This window comes from Macrotis lagotis, chromosome X, assembly GCF_037893015.1.
Source record: "Macrotis lagotis isolate mMagLag1 chromosome X, bilby.v1.9.chrom.fasta, whole genome shotgun sequence".
Lineage (NCBI taxonomy): Eukaryota > Metazoa > Chordata > Mammalia > Peramelemorphia > Peramelidae > Macrotis > Macrotis lagotis.
The window spans coordinates 529357652-529375656 of NC_133666.1; positions in this window are offsets into that span (position 1 = coordinate 529357652).

Below are 18005 nucleotides of genomic sequence, written 5' to 3' on the forward strand. Positions count from 1 at the left end.
TATAATAGAAAGGGATATACAGCACAAAACTAGATCTAATAAGTTCATTATCTTCATTAATACGTCCCAATATCATGTCTTTTTGACTCAGACTAAATTATTGGTCCATTATGACCCCTAGTGTTGGAATCCTACCATCATCAAGACCAGAGAATTTCTTGGGGTGGAGATGGAGGAGGTTCAAGAATAGCATATACTCATACAATTAGTCTGTGGACACAAAACACTGAAGTTACAAATTGATCACTAATGATACCAGAGTTTGTGACCGTCACTATGAATTGCTTCCTTTTATGACTTCTAGGCTCATTACCCATTTTTCTTCCTTCTAGTGCCCCCTCACCAGATACCCTAACTCACACTGCAGAGTTTTAACTAAAAACTTTGGTAGTTGGGGAAAACAGCAAGAAATAATTCTTCACATCCACATTGTCATTCATGATATGGAAAAAAATAGAATTGAACTCAAATTGAGTGAAGGAAAGAATTAGTTACTTTAGTGGTTCCTGTGTTGCTGAAGAAAAACTATGTATTACATGTTTGCATCTTCTAAATTTTAATGCCTCTTAGGCAAACTCAATTGTCCTTAGCTTTGCACTACCCCAATTCTTACTGTAAATTCCTTCCCTTCTAGATTTCTTAATTACTGATTGCTGGCTCTTCCCATTTATCTAGCTTACTCTTTGCCTTCCCCTTCTACAGAATAGAATTTTCATTATTAAACACCCTCCAAAGACCATACTAATTTGTTTAAGCACTATATACTTCAAGCTACGCTCTTATAATCTGAGAGCATCGATAACATTGATATCATTTTCAGTCATATTTATACAATTAGTTATTGTTTCAAATAAGATTAGACTTGATGTCTCCCTGATTTCTGAACCTGAGTTCTATCTATCCATTGTGCAAGCTAATTAACTAACAAAATGAGGGAATAGGACCCAGTGACCTCTATCATACATCTGAAGCTTACATTATTTGATTCAGAAAGATATGCATTTTACCAGGAGAACGTTGTACACATTAACGGCAACAGTTTAAAGTAGTCAACTATGATGGACTCAGTTTCTCTCAATAACTCTATGATCAAGGACAATCTAAAAGACTTATATTAGAAAATGCCATCCATGACCAGAGAAAAAATTATGGAACCTGAATGCAGAGCAAAGCATACCATGATCACTTTTTAAAACTTCTTTTATATTTTTCTCCCTTTCTCATGGCTTTTTTCCCCCTTTTAGTTCTAATCATTCTTTCACAACATGACTAATATGGAAATTAAATGTACATGATTGCACATGTGCAACCTATATCAGATTTTTCTCTGCCATGGGGAGAGGGGAGAGAATGGAGGGTGGTAGAAAAATATGGAACTCAAAAGTTTACAAAAAGATGAAGGCTGAAAACTCTCTTTGCATGTAATTGGAAAAAATAAGCTAAAATAACATTTAAAAAAAAAAAAAAGAAAGACCTGAGTCCAAATCCTAGGTGATTTTGGTACCACTGCCTATCTCAGTTTCTTCTGTTGTAATGTGGGAATAATAATAATACCACCTCCTCATTGGTTTGTTGTGAGAATCAAATAAGATCTATTTCTAAAGTGCCCAGCACACAGTAGGCATTTAATAAATCTTCCCTTCCTACATGACCCTTGACAAGCCACATAGCCTCTCTTTATGCAGTCAACTCTGTTACCTATAGGAAAGATGTTGATCTACGTTAGTAGAAGAAATTTCCTCACTCAAAAGTTTCTTACACTAACGGAAGTCATAAACCTAATTTAAAAAGAAAAATGGTCTCATATTTGCTCCTGGTAAGAATGTTTCTAAATATTAAATATTTGGCTCATAATGTTAGTCCTGTACTTATTCTGGCTATCGATAGTTCACTACCAACAAATGAGCCATTGGGGAAAGCAATGGGGAACCTTTGAGATTTTTAAATCTACCTAAGGGGCTGGGCAATAGTTACTGTTCATGAAATGCTTTATCTTATTCTCAGTGAATCATTGCCTGACAATTGTTTCATTTCAGCCCTTGTGAATGGGTATTCCTTTTAGTAAGTGAAGCAAAAATAAATGAACTAAAGTTCATGAGGTATGACCACCTGGTGGGATCATTTGCGTTTGAGCTAATATGCATGTATTTATATCTGTATGTGTATAATTGTGTATGCATACAGACTTATAAATATGCATACATATACACAGAGATGGAGGGAAACAAAGAAACAGTAATGCAGAAAGAAACAGAGATAGCTAGCAACAACAGGTTGCCTGATATACTCTTTTTTTGTTTGCTTTTTTTTGTTTTTTTTTTTGAAACAAGGCAGTGGGGTTAAGTGACTTGCCCAAGGTCATATAGCTAGGTAATTATTAAGTGTCTGAGGTCACATTTGAACTCAGGTCCTCCTGATTCCATTGCGCCACCTAGCTGCCCCTCTGATGTACTCAAAGTAAGAAACAGTCTCCTGTTTACCAGAATCATAAATCAGATACTTGATTTCAAATCCAAGCCCTGGTTTTTATTGCCTGTGTAACCTTGGGTATAGAAAAATACTTGATCTGGGCTCCCACTCTGCCTCTCTTATTTACTAAATGTTCAACCTTAGGTAAACCACTTCATCCCCCTCAGTTTCTTCATCTAAAATATCTCTAATTCTTTGTTATTCAATCTGTAAAATGCAAACATTGAAATAGCTAATCCCTAAATTCCTTTTTGGCTCTAAATCATAATACCATATCATAATAAACCCATGTTCCAGGAAGTCAACATAAAGAGAAGGGAATAGATGCCTATGTCTGTGTGTATACATACATAAATATATAGATATATATATAGATATATATATGTATGTGTGTGTGTCGTGTGTGTTTACATATATGTGTGTTTGCAGGTATATGTGGTAAAGGGTATATATGTGTACACATGTATGTATGACTAGGGCAGCTAGATGATGCAGTAGACAGATTGCCTTCCCTAGAGTCAGGAGAATCTAAGTTCAAATCCAGCCTCAGACACTTATTTGCTATATGATCCTGGGCAAGTCATTTAACCCTGTTTGCCTCAGTTTCCTCATCTGTAAAATGAACTGGAAAAAGAAATACCCAACCATTTTAGTATCTTTGACAATAATGTCCCAATGGGGTCATGAAGTCAGACATGACTAAAAGTAAACAACAACAACAAATATATAAATATATTTTTCTTGACTTTTTGGTCTGTATTTATACATATATATATATATATATATATATATATACAAGTATGTGTATATGTATACAGATATTATCACTATATACACATGGTATACATATATACATATACATATTATATGTCTGTGTATATGTGCATAGACTTCATGGTTCATGAGTTCAGCCTACAATTCTTTGGAGTGCTACTTAGGGATTGGTAGCAACTTCCATATAAAAGCTCAATCTAGGTCAGTTACTTCAAGAATAAACATTGCAACTGGGAGATTCAATGACAGTGGACCACAATTCTGGTTCTGTCTACTCTCTTCTTCAGTACTAAGTTTTTATTTCGACTCGACTCTATTGTTCAGGTTTTTCCTGCAATGTGAGATGTCTGATTATTCCCCCTGGTATTTTCCATTCTGATTTGGCTCATTCTCCCTCTGAATCTCCTACTTGTCCTGCTTATTTGTGCTGCAGTCACAGAAGATACACATGTTCACACCAAACTCCTTGTAGACATAGCTCTAAAGTGGAACAACTGTTTCCTAGCCCATATGTTCTGACTACTGCATCCCATATATATTGGCTATGATCATAAGAGATATAGTTATAGCTATGGATATATTGGCTATTATCATGACAGAGGGATAGATAGATTGAGAATAGTTATTGGCTATGATCACAAGATCATAGACTAGGAACTGGATTGAATCTGAGTTGAAGGATATCTAACTTAAAAGTTGTTAACAGTCAGCTCATAATTAAATATTACTCGATAATCCTTAAGAGCAGGTTCCGAATCTGACATGTATAATTGAAATCTATTCCCCATCTCTTCAAAATGACTATTTTCTGCTCATTTTGGAAAAACGTACATATGAATTAGTTGCAGGCAGTATGGACTTTGAGTCATAAACTCCAAAAGGCTTCAGGCCCCACCACAGCATCAAGCCCAAGCCCCTGCAGAACAAAGGATTAGAATTGCCTTGCTTCCTCTGGTGGGGAGCTATCCACAACAAAAGACATCGAGGTCTGCCAGGAAAAGTAACTCCAATCGATACTCTGAAAGGTTCAATAATTCATTTTGCTCTGTGGCAGTAAAATAAATAAATAAAAACCCGGCTGGAAGTTGAAATTGTCCATGTTCGGCTCTTCTCAGAGCTAGAGCTGATGTGTTTTAATAGCTTTAGCAGAACCAAGAGCCGGCAGCTTGTCCCAGCAGTATACCCTGGTTTCCTAGGTAACCGAAGTTGAAGTGAGGTGGATAGCTGGAACTGGGTTGTATCAAATCAATTTGTTTGAGGTGTGAACATGGGGAAGGGAAACTTCACATAAATCCACCAACTGTAAACTACAGCATTTCTTATTATGACACTCCTGTTCATCTTTTCAGCCCTTCATCATCCATTCCTCCTGTTTATATAACCCCCCACAATCCTTTTCCCCACCCCACCCCCAAAATCACAGGTTTCAATTATATTGTAAAGATCAATAGGATTTTTTTTCATAGAATTTGTAAGGAGGAGGATCAGATGGAAGAGACTATAAAACCCCCTGGTCAACCTGACTTAGCAGTCACAATACATGAAGCTCTATGGGGCTCTGTCCTTAATAAAAAGAAATAGGAATTATAATTTAATGTGCATCCAGATCTTGATGAAGCTCTGGGATTTTTCATCTCCCTTGTAAACTCAAGGTAAAAGAATTCAGAGTAGATATTCCAACACTTAGTCTATGGGCTTCTATGTGGTCTCTCTCTCTCTCTCTCTCTCTCTCTCTCTCCCCATGTCCCCCACTCTTCACTCTCTTAGCTAAGTTTCCTAAGGAAAACCAGTATAAAATAGAAAAATAGAACATGAATTGGCATTGTTTTGTTTCAGAATTCAAATGAAATGATTTTGGAATCAGAGGCCCCAGCTCCATCATTTAATAGTACTCATGGGGTTTTGGACAAATCTCTTCTCTAGGTTTCTTTTCCTTCCTCTTTAAAATAAGATTGGACAGGATGGCCTCTAAGTTCCTTTTTCAGCTCTAAATCTGTGGTTGTAGGAACTGACAGCATTCAAAGGAATGCTTAAGGAAGTCTGTTGCTGAGCAAGGATTTCTGTTTCCTGTCCACCCCTACTATGGCCCTCTCCTTTTGTCACCTTGTCTCCCCAACTTAGGATTCTTAATCCTTCTTTAGGGGCTATGGATCAATGGTAGTGGGTGAAGTGAAAAAAAAAAGATACAGGAAAAAAAGTTAAGAAACCTAAACCCTTTCCAGCACTAACCCTAGGATCCAATAATTTCATGATTTGTTTTTAAAGGAGATGAATGACAATCACATTTAAAATAATAAATATATTAACTATAAAATTGACAGAGAATAGAAAGGTTACTTTGTGAGATGACATACAAACCATTAGCAAATTTTGCTGTGGCCACCTAACTTTGAATGTCAAAATGCAAGCTCATACAAAAAACATTCCTCATACAAGAAGAGCAGAGTGAAGGGACAGAAGTCTGGGCTAGAGCCAGAAAGGAAATAAAGAGTAGGCAAACAGCTCTGACACTGCTTGCTTTTCAGTCTGGATAATGGCTTCAGTGCCAACCCCCATCTCCTTGGTTCAGGTCTGGCTGACAGCTCTGAACTGCCCAGTACATGGAATGGTGAAGGAAGCTTCAGAAGGCCATAGGGACCATTTACCTGCTTAATAAAATAATATATTTTGCCTTTTCCCAAGCATGATTATTCCTGTCCCCGGGGACTTGCAAGGATTGATTAATAAGAAATTCTTTGCCTCGGCAAATTACACTCATACACACACACACACACACACACACACACACACACACACACATACACACACACATATCTCTACATATATACATACCTATATATGTATATGTTTAGATGTATATAAATAGATAGATTGTAAATGTGCATATAATGCACATATAATCTGAAAGGGTCAAAGTAGACATAAATTCCAGAATTTGAGATTTATTAGGTAAAATAGGAAGGAAAGAAGGAAGGAAGGAAGGAAGGAAGGAAGGAAGGAAGGAAGGAAGGAAGGAAGGAAGGAAGGAAGGAAGGAAAGAAGGAAGGAATTTTTATTAAGTCCTTTAGTATCTTCCAGACACAGTGCTAAGCAGTTTGACTACCAATACTAGCAAGAAAGACAACCCCTGCCTTCAAGGAGTCTATATTCTAATGGGAGAACTAAATCATATTGGATAATAGAATGGATGTTGATGATTTTTGTCAGTTTGGGAAATTCTTGCTATGGAAACTCCTAATAAGCTCCTCTCTGTCTCTAAACTCTTCCTCTCCATCTCTAAACTTCCTCTCCATGAATATATAGTGCAACCCATCTATGATTTAGTAAATAAGTTATAGAAAATTGCTTGAGGCTTTGGCAGGTTAAATTACATACCTTAGGATTGTTCTGCTAGTAATCATCAGAGGCTAGAGGAAAACTCTGGTCTTCTGGTCTCCAAGTCCAGCTCTCTATCACCATGCTGCTTCTACAATAAAGCTAAACAATATTTCAATTCAAAAATCATTCATTAAGGACCTAGGAGATAGAAGGGAAACATACATTTATTATGTACCTGTGTCAAGTGCTTTGCAAATATTGTCTCATTTCAACCTCAAAACAACTCTGGGAAGTGTTATTATTATTATCTCTATTTTACAGTGGAGGAAACTGAGGTGGACAGAAGTTAAGAATCACAGTGTCTGAGGTCAGTTCTTCCTGACTCTAGGTCCACCCTGTTGTATTCTGTGCCCCATAGATGAGGATAGAAAGATACAATCACAAAAAAATATCCCTGCCCTCAAGGAGTTTACATTCTGCGGGGAAAATTCAATATTCCCACCAAAAAGACAGTCCAAAGTATGTACAAAGTTAGGCAGAATCATTTCAAATGGAATACTTTAAAAGGTGGATTGGGGGAGGAATTAATAACGAATTCATCTAAGACTGGCACCCGTGCTTTTGTTATAAGTAAAGAAGGAATATCTTCTAAGCACTGGGGAAAGCATAGGGAAAAAGTCATGGGGCAGAAGGTCATGTATGAGAAGCAGTTAATATACTGACATGGAAAGCTCAAGAAAGGGAATAATACAACACAAAACTAGGAAGATAGGTGGGTTCCAACCTATGAATGGATTAAAATGTTCCCCTGAGGTTTTCTATTTATCCAATGTACAAGACCCTCCTATTACTATTGAAGATTTTTGAGTAGGGAGCTGATATTTTCAGATCAGCATTTAGGAATATCACCTTGGAAGTTACACAGAGGATGGATTAGAAAAGGGGAACATTGGAAGCAAGGAGAACTATTAGGAGGCTATTTCAATAGTCCAAGTAAGAGATGATGAAGACTTGAAATTAGCCAAGAAAATAAAGATATGGGGAAGCAATACAAGAAATATTATGAAGATAGAATTGACAAGATTTAGAAGCTGATAGGATGCAGGAAGAGGCAATGATCGAAACAAGAATCAACAGTGACTGGAGAAATAAAACCTGAGGGACAAGAAAGATGGCAGACCCTTAACAAAAATGAGGTAGTTTGAAAGATGGCTGTTTTATATAAAAATATGAGTTAAATGTCAAATGAGCTGATTTTGAGATGGGGATATCCAATTGGAAATGTCCAATAGGCAGCTGACAATATAGGACTAAAATTCAATAGAATAGTAAGGGCTATTATTTGTTCTTTTTTTAAATACATCCTCATGCCATCACTGGGATCATTTATAAAGTCATACATGTGATTCAGATCTTCCCAGTTAGACTAATTTCCTTGAGGACAAGGATGGTGTATTACACTTATTTATTTGGTAGTAGGAACTGAGTAAATATACTTAAATGCATGGAAAGCTCCACAAGAATATGAACTTTCATAGTGGCAGTCAATTTATCATGGATGGGAAGAAATGGAGGTAGTAAAAGCTTCTCCTCTGAGTGAACTGCTGGACAGTCATTACAAATCAGTTATTCTATCTCAGGCCTTCCTATTTCCTGTAGACCCCTCTGCCCTCCTTTTTAAATCAGTATCTTTGTTAGCCTGTGAAATTTGATCATGATTAATCTCTCATTGCTTTGTATAGTGAGATTGCTTCATGATCAGCTAGACCCAGAGTCCAAACATCACAGAGCTTTATGGCTCCTAGATTTCACACTGAGGGCACTCTTAGGACTGGATAAGTAGAGCTAACTTGGTTTGGTGTTCATTATTGATATTGGTGCACCATAAGGTACCTGAAATGCCACTCCACCTCCACCACCAAAACTGAAGGCTATCCAAAATTTGAAGGCAAGAGTGCCTTCTCCAGGAACAGTTTCTGATGGCAATGACTTATACCATGTGATCTTCAAGAAAACACATGTATTTAGGAGGCTAGGTGGCGCAGTGGGGTCAGGAGTACCTGAGTTCAAATCCAGCCTCAGACACTTAATAATTACCTAGCTCTGTGGCCTTGGGCAAGCCACTTAACCCCATTGCCTTGCAAAAAAAAAAAAAAAAGAAACAAACAAAAAAGAAAAGAAAACATGTGTAACAGTTGGATTTTGGCAGGAAATGGTCCAGGAGTTATTTAGACTTTAAAAATCAATTTAGCAAACATTTATTGAATACCTGTAATATGTTCTACTCCATGCCAGATTCTACGGACACACACATATACATACACACATGCCAACCTCTGCCCTAAAAGGTCTAACAAATCATTTCCAAAGAAAGAGAGATCAGTGTAGAAGAACCATAAGAGTGTTCATGTCATCTACATGAAGAAGCTGGTTGTATTTTAGCCTAGAGAAGAAAAGACTCAGGGGGACATGAAAGCTGTCTTCAAATATCTAAAGGGTTATCATATGGAAGAGGAATTAGATTTGGACTCTCCCTCAAGGGAGAATTAGGAATAATGAATTAAACATGTTGGTCATCTCAACTTTCTTTCCCTCCCTCTTCTCCAAAATATCAAAGGACCTCATATGGGTTATACAAGTACAATCATGTTAAACATATTTTCATATTAGTCATGCTGTGAAAGAAAAATAAGAACAAAGGGGGTAAAAGCCATGAAAAAGAAACAAAAAAATTTTAAGTGAAAATAGTATGTTTTGGTCTGCATTTAGACTCCATAGTTCTTTCTCTGAATATGAATGGCATTTTCCATCACAAGTCTTTGGAATTGTCTTTGGTTACTGTATTGTTGAAAAGAGCTAAGTCTATCATAGTTGATCATCAAACAGTTTTAATGTTGCTTTCTCCAGTGTTTTCCTGTTTTGCTCATTTCACATAGCATCAGTTCACATAAGTCTTTCTAGGCTTTTCTGAAATGTGCCTGCTCATGATTTCTTATGAAACAATAGTATTACATCACATTCATATACCACAACTTGTGTACCCATTCTCAAGTTGATGAACATCCCCTCATTGTCCAACTCTTTGTCAGCACAAAAAGAGTTGCTATAACATGCATGTCCTTTTCCCTTTTTTGTGATCTCTTTGGGATACAGATATAGTATTAGGATTTTCTGGACCAAAGGGTATACCCAGTTTTATATCCTTTTGGTATAGTTCCAAATTTCCAAGTATCCAGAAGGGTTGGATCAACTCCACCAACAACTCCACCAACAGTAATTTAGTGTCCCAGTTTTCCCACATCCCTTCCAACATTTATGGTTTTCTTTTTCTGTCATCTTGCCAATCTGACTGATGTGGTGTGATACCTCAGAGTTGTTTTAATTTGCATTTCTGTAATCAATAATTATTTGGAGCATTTTTCATATGATTATAAATATCTTTAATTTCTTCATCTGAAAACTGCCTATTCATATTCTTTGATCAGCTACCAATTGGGGAATAACTTGCATTCTTAAAATCTTGACTTAGTTCTCTATAAATTTTTGAAATAAGGTCTTTATCAGTAACATTGGCTGTAAAAATTGTTTCCATGCTTTTTGCTTTCTTTCTAATCTTGAATGCATTGGTTTTGGTTATGCAAAAACTTTTAACTTAATATAATCAAAATTATCCATTTTGAATTTCATAATGTTCTCTTTTTCTTGTTTGGTTATACATTCTTCCCCCTCTCCATAGAACTGACAGATAAACTACTTCTTGTTCTCCTAATTGGCTCGTGATATCACTCTTTATGTCTAAATCCTGTATGCACTCATTTTAACTTTATCTTGGCATGGGTTTCTCATTCATTGTTCAGTTGTTTCAGCTGTGTCTGACTCTGTGATGCCATGGAGGGGGGAGGGTGTTGGCAAAAATACTAGAGTGGTTTACTATTTCCTGCTCATTTTACAGATGAGGAAACTGAGGCAGACAGGATTAAGCAAGGATCACAGAACCAGTAAATGACTGAGCCAAGATTTGAATTCAGAAAGTTGAGTCTCCTTGATTCTAGGCCCAACACTATCCAGCTGGCGGCTCCTATGTCTTTTTCATAGCCTGTCTTCAGTAAGGCACAACTGTAGGCAATGAGATAAAATGCCTAGAGCATCAGAGTTGGAGTCTGGAAGATTTTGGTTAAACACTTTCTTCAGATTCAGTGTACTAGTTGTTTGTCCATGTGAAAGTCATGTGATCTCTGTTTCCTCATTTTCATCATCTGTAAAGTTGGAGGCTTGGATTCAATTGATCTAAAGTCTCTTCTAGCTTTAAATCTATGATTCTAAGGCCTCTGAGGCCCCTTCTCACTCTGAGATTTCTTGGACTTTCTAGCCCCTAATATTTCTAAACCACTGATGCCCTGAAACTAGTTTTCTAAGGCTTGTCTAACTGAAACCACAGACTATTAGAATCATTTTAAAAAATCCTTGGTTCTCAAATAAAAAAAATACAAAATGAAACCTTCAATTTATGTATATGATATTTATGTATTTTAAGAAATGAAATTCCTTGGCATAATAATATTGTTGTTACCATTACTAGTTTCACAGTTAATGACTAAATAAATGACTCCTACTTTTAGCTTGGTAAATATTTCTTTCCCCATTATCATTTATTCTCTTGTGGGAGCCATAGACTGAATCATAAACTCAGCACAGAGAATTGTTTTAAGTTTATTTTATGCAATATTTAGTAGAAACTTCCTATAACATCCATTAACAGAGGTAATGGCTTTCTTTCCTTTCCTGGCTAGTCTGTACTCCTTGGATATCCATAAAATGAACATTTAAAACACTCTGGACCTGGGTCTACCCTTTTCTCAAATTGTGGAGATTTAGGAAAAGGCACGAATGAAATTCTCTAAAGTACAGTAAGTGCCACGTCTATGCCATAGTCTTGGCTAAAGAATAAAAAAAAGCAACCTCTGCACATTTTTATGACATGGGGAGGATTTTAGAAGAAAAGCTGTAAAAACATATGGCGAAACCTACCTCCCCTGTGGGTTTTGCTCAGGTGTATATTAGGTCATGAGGAGAAAATATTTTATCCATGCCTGAGGACCATGAGCCCATAGCCAAGCCACCATTCACCTAGGGCAGCTTCCCCATTTCCAGGCCAAGTACTTAGGAGAAAAATACAGCCCCTGGAGAGTTACCCATGCAAACGTGAGCCCAAAAGACTTCAGCAAAAGTCACCAGGTGACCACAGTCCCTTTGTTCATCAGATGTAGTATCAGCAATGGAAACAGTATTTCCTGGATTCAGAGACATGAGGGACCTGAGTAAAACCAGAGCTCTGCTATTGTCTCTGAACTTCCCCTTCCCTATCGCTATGTATCCCCCTTCTCACTCTATATGTTCACCTTCCACACTTCTGAGAACACCAAAGACTTAGCAGGGGAGCAGTGACATGAAGTAATACACCTGCAGTAGTGAGGTGATAAGTCTAAGAACATCATTAATGGCAGCAGGTGTCTCCTCGCCAGCACAGATGAGTCTACTTCCCCTGATCTGTAATAGGCTAGTTGCATTCAAAAGATATCAGAGGTCCTTGCCAAGAGTAGCTGATGTCGTAGTGGCTAGAGTCCTGGACCTGGAATCAGGAAACACATGAGTTGAAATCCAGTCTCAGACATAAATAAGGTGTGTGAAACCCAGGAAAACTATTTGCCTGTTTTTGCCTCTGTTTTCTGCCTCCTCACCTGTAAAATGGGGATAATATAGCATCCACCTCACAAGTCTGTTGTGAAAATCAAATGAGTTATTTTCAAAAAGTACATAGCGCCATAGTAGGTGTTACATGAATATTGATTTCCATCTCTTTCCCTGAACATCAGTGTCAGGACAGCTGCACTGATAGACAGAGCTTCTATCTTCTTTAGAATCAAGTCTTACCTTTTCTACACAATCTTTCCACCTCCCCCCCAACCATTTCCATCCCTGGGTGACCTTGAGTTCTTGTAGATTTTCTGCCTTATCATCTGAGGATCAGTTCTGCAAGGAATATGATTTGAGGATTATTCCTTTGCCCACACACTTGGGAGAAGCAATGAACAAGTAAACTCCAACTGTGCCTTTCTTAGAACTTCTGGGCTTAGTAGCACTTTCAATAATGGCTGGGGGCTTTGGGGAGTTAATAGAGTGATATTATTTTTTGTTGTTAGTTTGTCTTGATCCATTCTATGCTGAATAAAAGTATCTACATGGGATATCTGAGTAGCTGGTCTGTTTTCCTTTTGGGATTTTTTTTAGATTCTATTTATTTAAAATAGATTTAGAATCTATTTGGATTCTATTATGATGAGGATATGTAACTCAGGCTTATTGAAAGGTAGAAAAATCAAAGAAAGAGAAAGAGTTCGTCAAGGAATAGGGGCTAGAGATCTTGTTTTGGATTTGGTAAATTCATAAATCCTTTTCACTCTTTGAAAATGACTTAATACTGTTTCATAAAAAAAAATAGAATCGATGATTATTCTGAGAACCAGTAAGGAATGTACAATTGGCCAAGGAGGGCATGATGCCACCTTGCTTCTGATCCATCTTTTAGAAGAATATACAAATAACATCCCTAGTTGTTAAAAATATATAATGAGGGAAGAAGACTAAATCAATTTGAAGGTTGCTTCTCACTTTTTAAATCCTAAAACCTATCTTTTTTGGGAGGGGGAAAGCAAATGGGGTTAAGTGACTTGGCAATGGTCACATAGCTAGTAATTTCAAATGCCTGTAGTCAAATTTGAACTCAGATCCTCCTGACTCCAGAGCCAGTGCTCTATCTGTTGTGTCCCTTAATCTAGCTACCCCTTAATCTTATCATTTTTTGATAAATCCCCAGTACCCAGCCCAGAATTTATGAAACTTATTTCACAGTAAAAGAGGATATTTTTGTTATAGAGCTGACAGAATCTATGCAAAGTACAGTTATCCCTCCAATCTCACAATTTTCCCCATTGTGGATTGATATATTATTATAGGTTAGCATAAGAAATTAAATGAGAACTTTGGAGTTGTGTAGAAATCACAGACAACTCATGTAGGCCAGCAGATGATACAGAAAAAATTTAGAAACTCAGAAATGCATAAAATACATGTGTACTCTTGTATATCAACATATTTTATCTTTTAATACCATAATAATTCAGACTTTTTCTTTGGTCAAAATTTTTTGGATTTTCCAGATCTTGGGGGTACACCCCTAACCCCAGTGATGTGGAAGAGATAACTAGTTCTTTGGGAAGCTGCTAGATCTGAAATCAGAGGTGTTAATTCAAATCCTACAACTGGCATTTACTATCAGAATAAAGTTAGGGAGGTCACCTAGTTTCTCAGGATCTGTTTTCTTATCTGTAAAGTGGAGTTAGACTTGACTTATGATGTTCCTTCAAAACTCTAAAAATACATATAAACATGTCTGCCATGAAAATATTTTCTTTCAAAGAATAATAGTTAGAGATGCATTGTTGAGCCTAGGTGTTTCCACAGAACTTCACTTTAGAAATAAGTTCAAGGTGACAGGTAAGCCATACCCTTCCTTGAGGAAGACATACTTTTGAGCAATCCAACAAACAGCAAGCTACTATTTTATTACAATTCTTCAGGAGAGGAAACCATTATGTTTCCCTGAAAATTCACTGCAGTACTTCAAAAGTCTGACATTCAGAAAATTGCCCTAAATCCTTCCTCCTGTAAGGTAAGCCTGTTCTCACTTATCCTATGCTTAGTGGAAAAAGAGAATTTCCACACTACTCCCTTTCTCTACTTTAAGGTTACTAATAGTTTTTTATACAACTCAGTCCCTGATTAATGGAAGCTAAAGGCTGATGGGAAACCAAGCAACAAGTCTTAGCTTTAGTCAGTTGTTCATTAAACTTGTTTTCCTCTTTCTGAGTAAATCTACTGAACCATGCCATAGCCATTTTTTCCCTTTATATAAATAGTTTCCCTTTGATAAAATTCCTAAGACATCGATTAGGATGATTAAAGGTATGTCCATCTCACTTTCCATCCATTTTCTCCCTTTCTGAAAGGCAGCTTTAAAAGTTCCTGAATTAAGAGATCAGTTTCCAGAATAGTAATACTGGGTTTCAATCTTGGTTGTATTTAATTAGAATTTATAAATTAATAGCACCTCTTCAGAGAAAATACATCCTAAATCCACCTGGGATTCAAGGAACTACTGAACTGAAGCAATTCACTAGCTCTGCAGTCCTTAATAAATATACAATTCTGTCTAAGAATAGCAAAGTATTGTTCTAAAATTAAAAATAATCACTAAAACTAGGTGGCGGAATGCATGCTGTATGTGGGGCCTCCACAGGTCTGGCTGTGCCAGATTTAATTAAAGAGTTTTATTTTCATCAATAAATTATTATCCAAGGTAAAATAAAAGTAACTCGAATTGTTCACAGTCAATTTTGTTTAGGTGTACAATTAGTGATTTTTGTCTACTGCAAAATAATTTATCCAGGAAATCAATTTTAGCACTGAGAAAGAGCACAATCTCCCCAAAAATAATTGCAAATAACTATGAACAGGAAATGTATGTGTATTTCTCTGCATTGATCTGAATACTTCACTAAAATCCTATTCCAATGTTAAGTTGTATTGTGGATATGACCCAAGTTCTTGAAGGTTGATTGAAGAGTATAAACTTGGACAGTTTCTGATTTCTGAGCACCAGCCTAACTAAACTTTTAGAGGTTTATCCCCAGGATAATGATTGAAGAAAGCCAGACAGACAGAGACAGAGAGTCAAAGACAGTCAGACAGAGACAGAGTCAAGAGACAGACAGATGGGCAGAGTTAGAGATAGAGGCAGAAAGAGACAGAAACAGAGACAGAGAAATAGAGACTGCAACAGAGAAACAGACACGGAGACAGTGAGGGAAAGAAATAGAAAGACGGAGAAAGAGATAAAGAGAGATTAACCAAAGCTATTTATCAAACCTACTTCTATGGTATGGAGGGTTCTCATTATACATCTATGGAGAGAGTACCCACACAGAGAGGAAATCATTATAAGGTTAATAAGCACTTTTCCTTGGCTGTCCCTTAAAATTGGGCTTGTATAAAATCTGAGATGTCATTTAGTGTATAGGTATGTGAGTATATTTGTTTCCTAAAAAGGAATATGGACTGTGATAGGGAATGCCAGGTTATTGTTATTTGCCAGCAAATGTTAGAAACAAATCAGTAAGTAGTATTTATTTGGAACCCAATGAAGTTTGTCCAAGTAACTGATGCTCCCAAGATCGATCTGTTAGATTGGCTAAAAAGAAAAAGGGAATGAACAAGAAAAAGAAACAAATTTAAGTTGAAATAGGAGAATGAATTTTGAAAATGATAAGGGACTTTGGAATTGTGAATAGACCAGAGACTGAACAAGGGAAGAGCAAATTTAGGAAAACTTGAAGACAAATTGAAGGTTGCAAAGTCCTAGAGCTAACATTTCTGAACAAAAGAATCATAACTAGGGTTGAAGGCAGATAGACAAGAAGAAGAACCTGAAGAAGAGAAAAGAAACTAAAAATGAGGTGCTTGAGTTGTAGAAAGAAGAAGATAAGTTGGTATCACAAGGTAAGAAATGATTTCTGAACACAGCAAAATAAATAGCACAAATCACTTGCATTATATCTTCAGATATCAAAAGAACTGAAAGATTTGATTGCTGAGCTACTACAAGGGATCTCTGAAAGATTGTGGAGAACAGAAAAAGTACTTTGGTAGTGGACAGAAAAAAAAGATTGTTCTAATGTTCATAAAAAGGAAGACAAAGATATCTACAAACTATAGATCAATGAACTCCACTTTAATTGCTGGCACCACTCTAGAATGTATTATTAAAAGAATGGTTAGTGAATATTTGGAAAAGGATGCAATGATCACAAAAAAATGTTTCTTCAAAAAAAATCATCAAGGGGTGGCTAGGTGGCGTAGTGGATAAAGCACTGGCCCTGGAGTCAGGAGTACCTGGATTCAAATCTGGTCTCAGATACTTAATAATTACCTAGCTCTGTGGCCTTGGGCAAGCCACTTAACCCCATTTGCCTTGCAAAAAACCTAAAAAAAAAAGTCATCACACTAACTGTATTTCATTTTTTGATAGAAGTTCTATCATGATAGATCAGGAAAATAATGTATATGAAATTAATCTAGATTTTACCAAAGTATTTGATGATATCTCTCATGTAAGCCTTGATAGAAAAAAAGATGGAGAGATATGGACTAGATTGGGTGTGTCCAATCTATGGTTCATGGTTCAAAGCCCTTTTATGCTACCGGCATCATATAGCTGGAAAATTAAGGAACAGGTGAGCACATGCTTGGTGTTCACATTAAAAATGGCATATTATTATTATTTTTTGTTTTAAAAAATAAATGTTTTATTGTTATTCTCATTAATTTTATTATACTTTATTATATTTTTATTTTTATTATACTTATTGGTAATATGGATTATATTATAATCACAAATAATAGATTCTATATGCCATTCTTGACAAATTTTTGGTGGGTGATGTGACTCAGAAGAGCTATGGGCCAGATGCTAAGTAAGTGGATTTGGACATAGTTGAATGGCTAGGCCTAATGAATAATAGACATTAATGGTTAGACATCATTTTGAAAGAATGTCTGTTGTTGAATGTACTGTGTAATATTTTTATTAGTGATTTATATAGCAGTATAGATGGCCTGTATATAAAATTAACAGATGATCCAAAGTTGGAAAAATATAAAATATACAAAATAATAGAATGAAGAATCAAAAAGATCTTGACAAACTACAATAATAGGTCAAATCAAATAAAATTTTAAAAAATAAATGAAAAGTCTTATACTTTGTTTCAAGAATTCATCTTCACAAGTACAAGGTAGGTGAGGCAAGGCTAGATAACTTTGTATGAAAAAGTTCTGGAGTTTGTTATATTACAATAAGTTCCAAAATGATAATTGAAATATTAAAAAATATTATGGGAGAATAAAAGAAGCTATCATTTGTACCTATTTCTAAGTAGAGAATTCTTAACCAAATAAGGTATCCACAAAACATAATATGGACAATATTAAATACATAAAACTAAAAAGCTTTGTATGAATAAAGTGAGTGTATCTAGAATAAGAGGAAACTATCAAATAGAAATATTTTCATCAAATATAATTGAGAAAAAAGCCTAGCATAAAAATTTATAAGGAATTAAAAGGTTATAAGACCAAGATACATTCCTCAGTAGACTAGTAGTGATCAAAGGATACAAAAAGATTTTCAAAGAACTGCAAACTACAAATGATCGTATTTTTAAAATGTCCTAATTACTAATAATAAGAGAAATATAAATTTTAAAACTCTGAAAAGTCATCTCATTCTAATCAAATGGAAAACATGATAAAAAGAATCAGTAATCTTA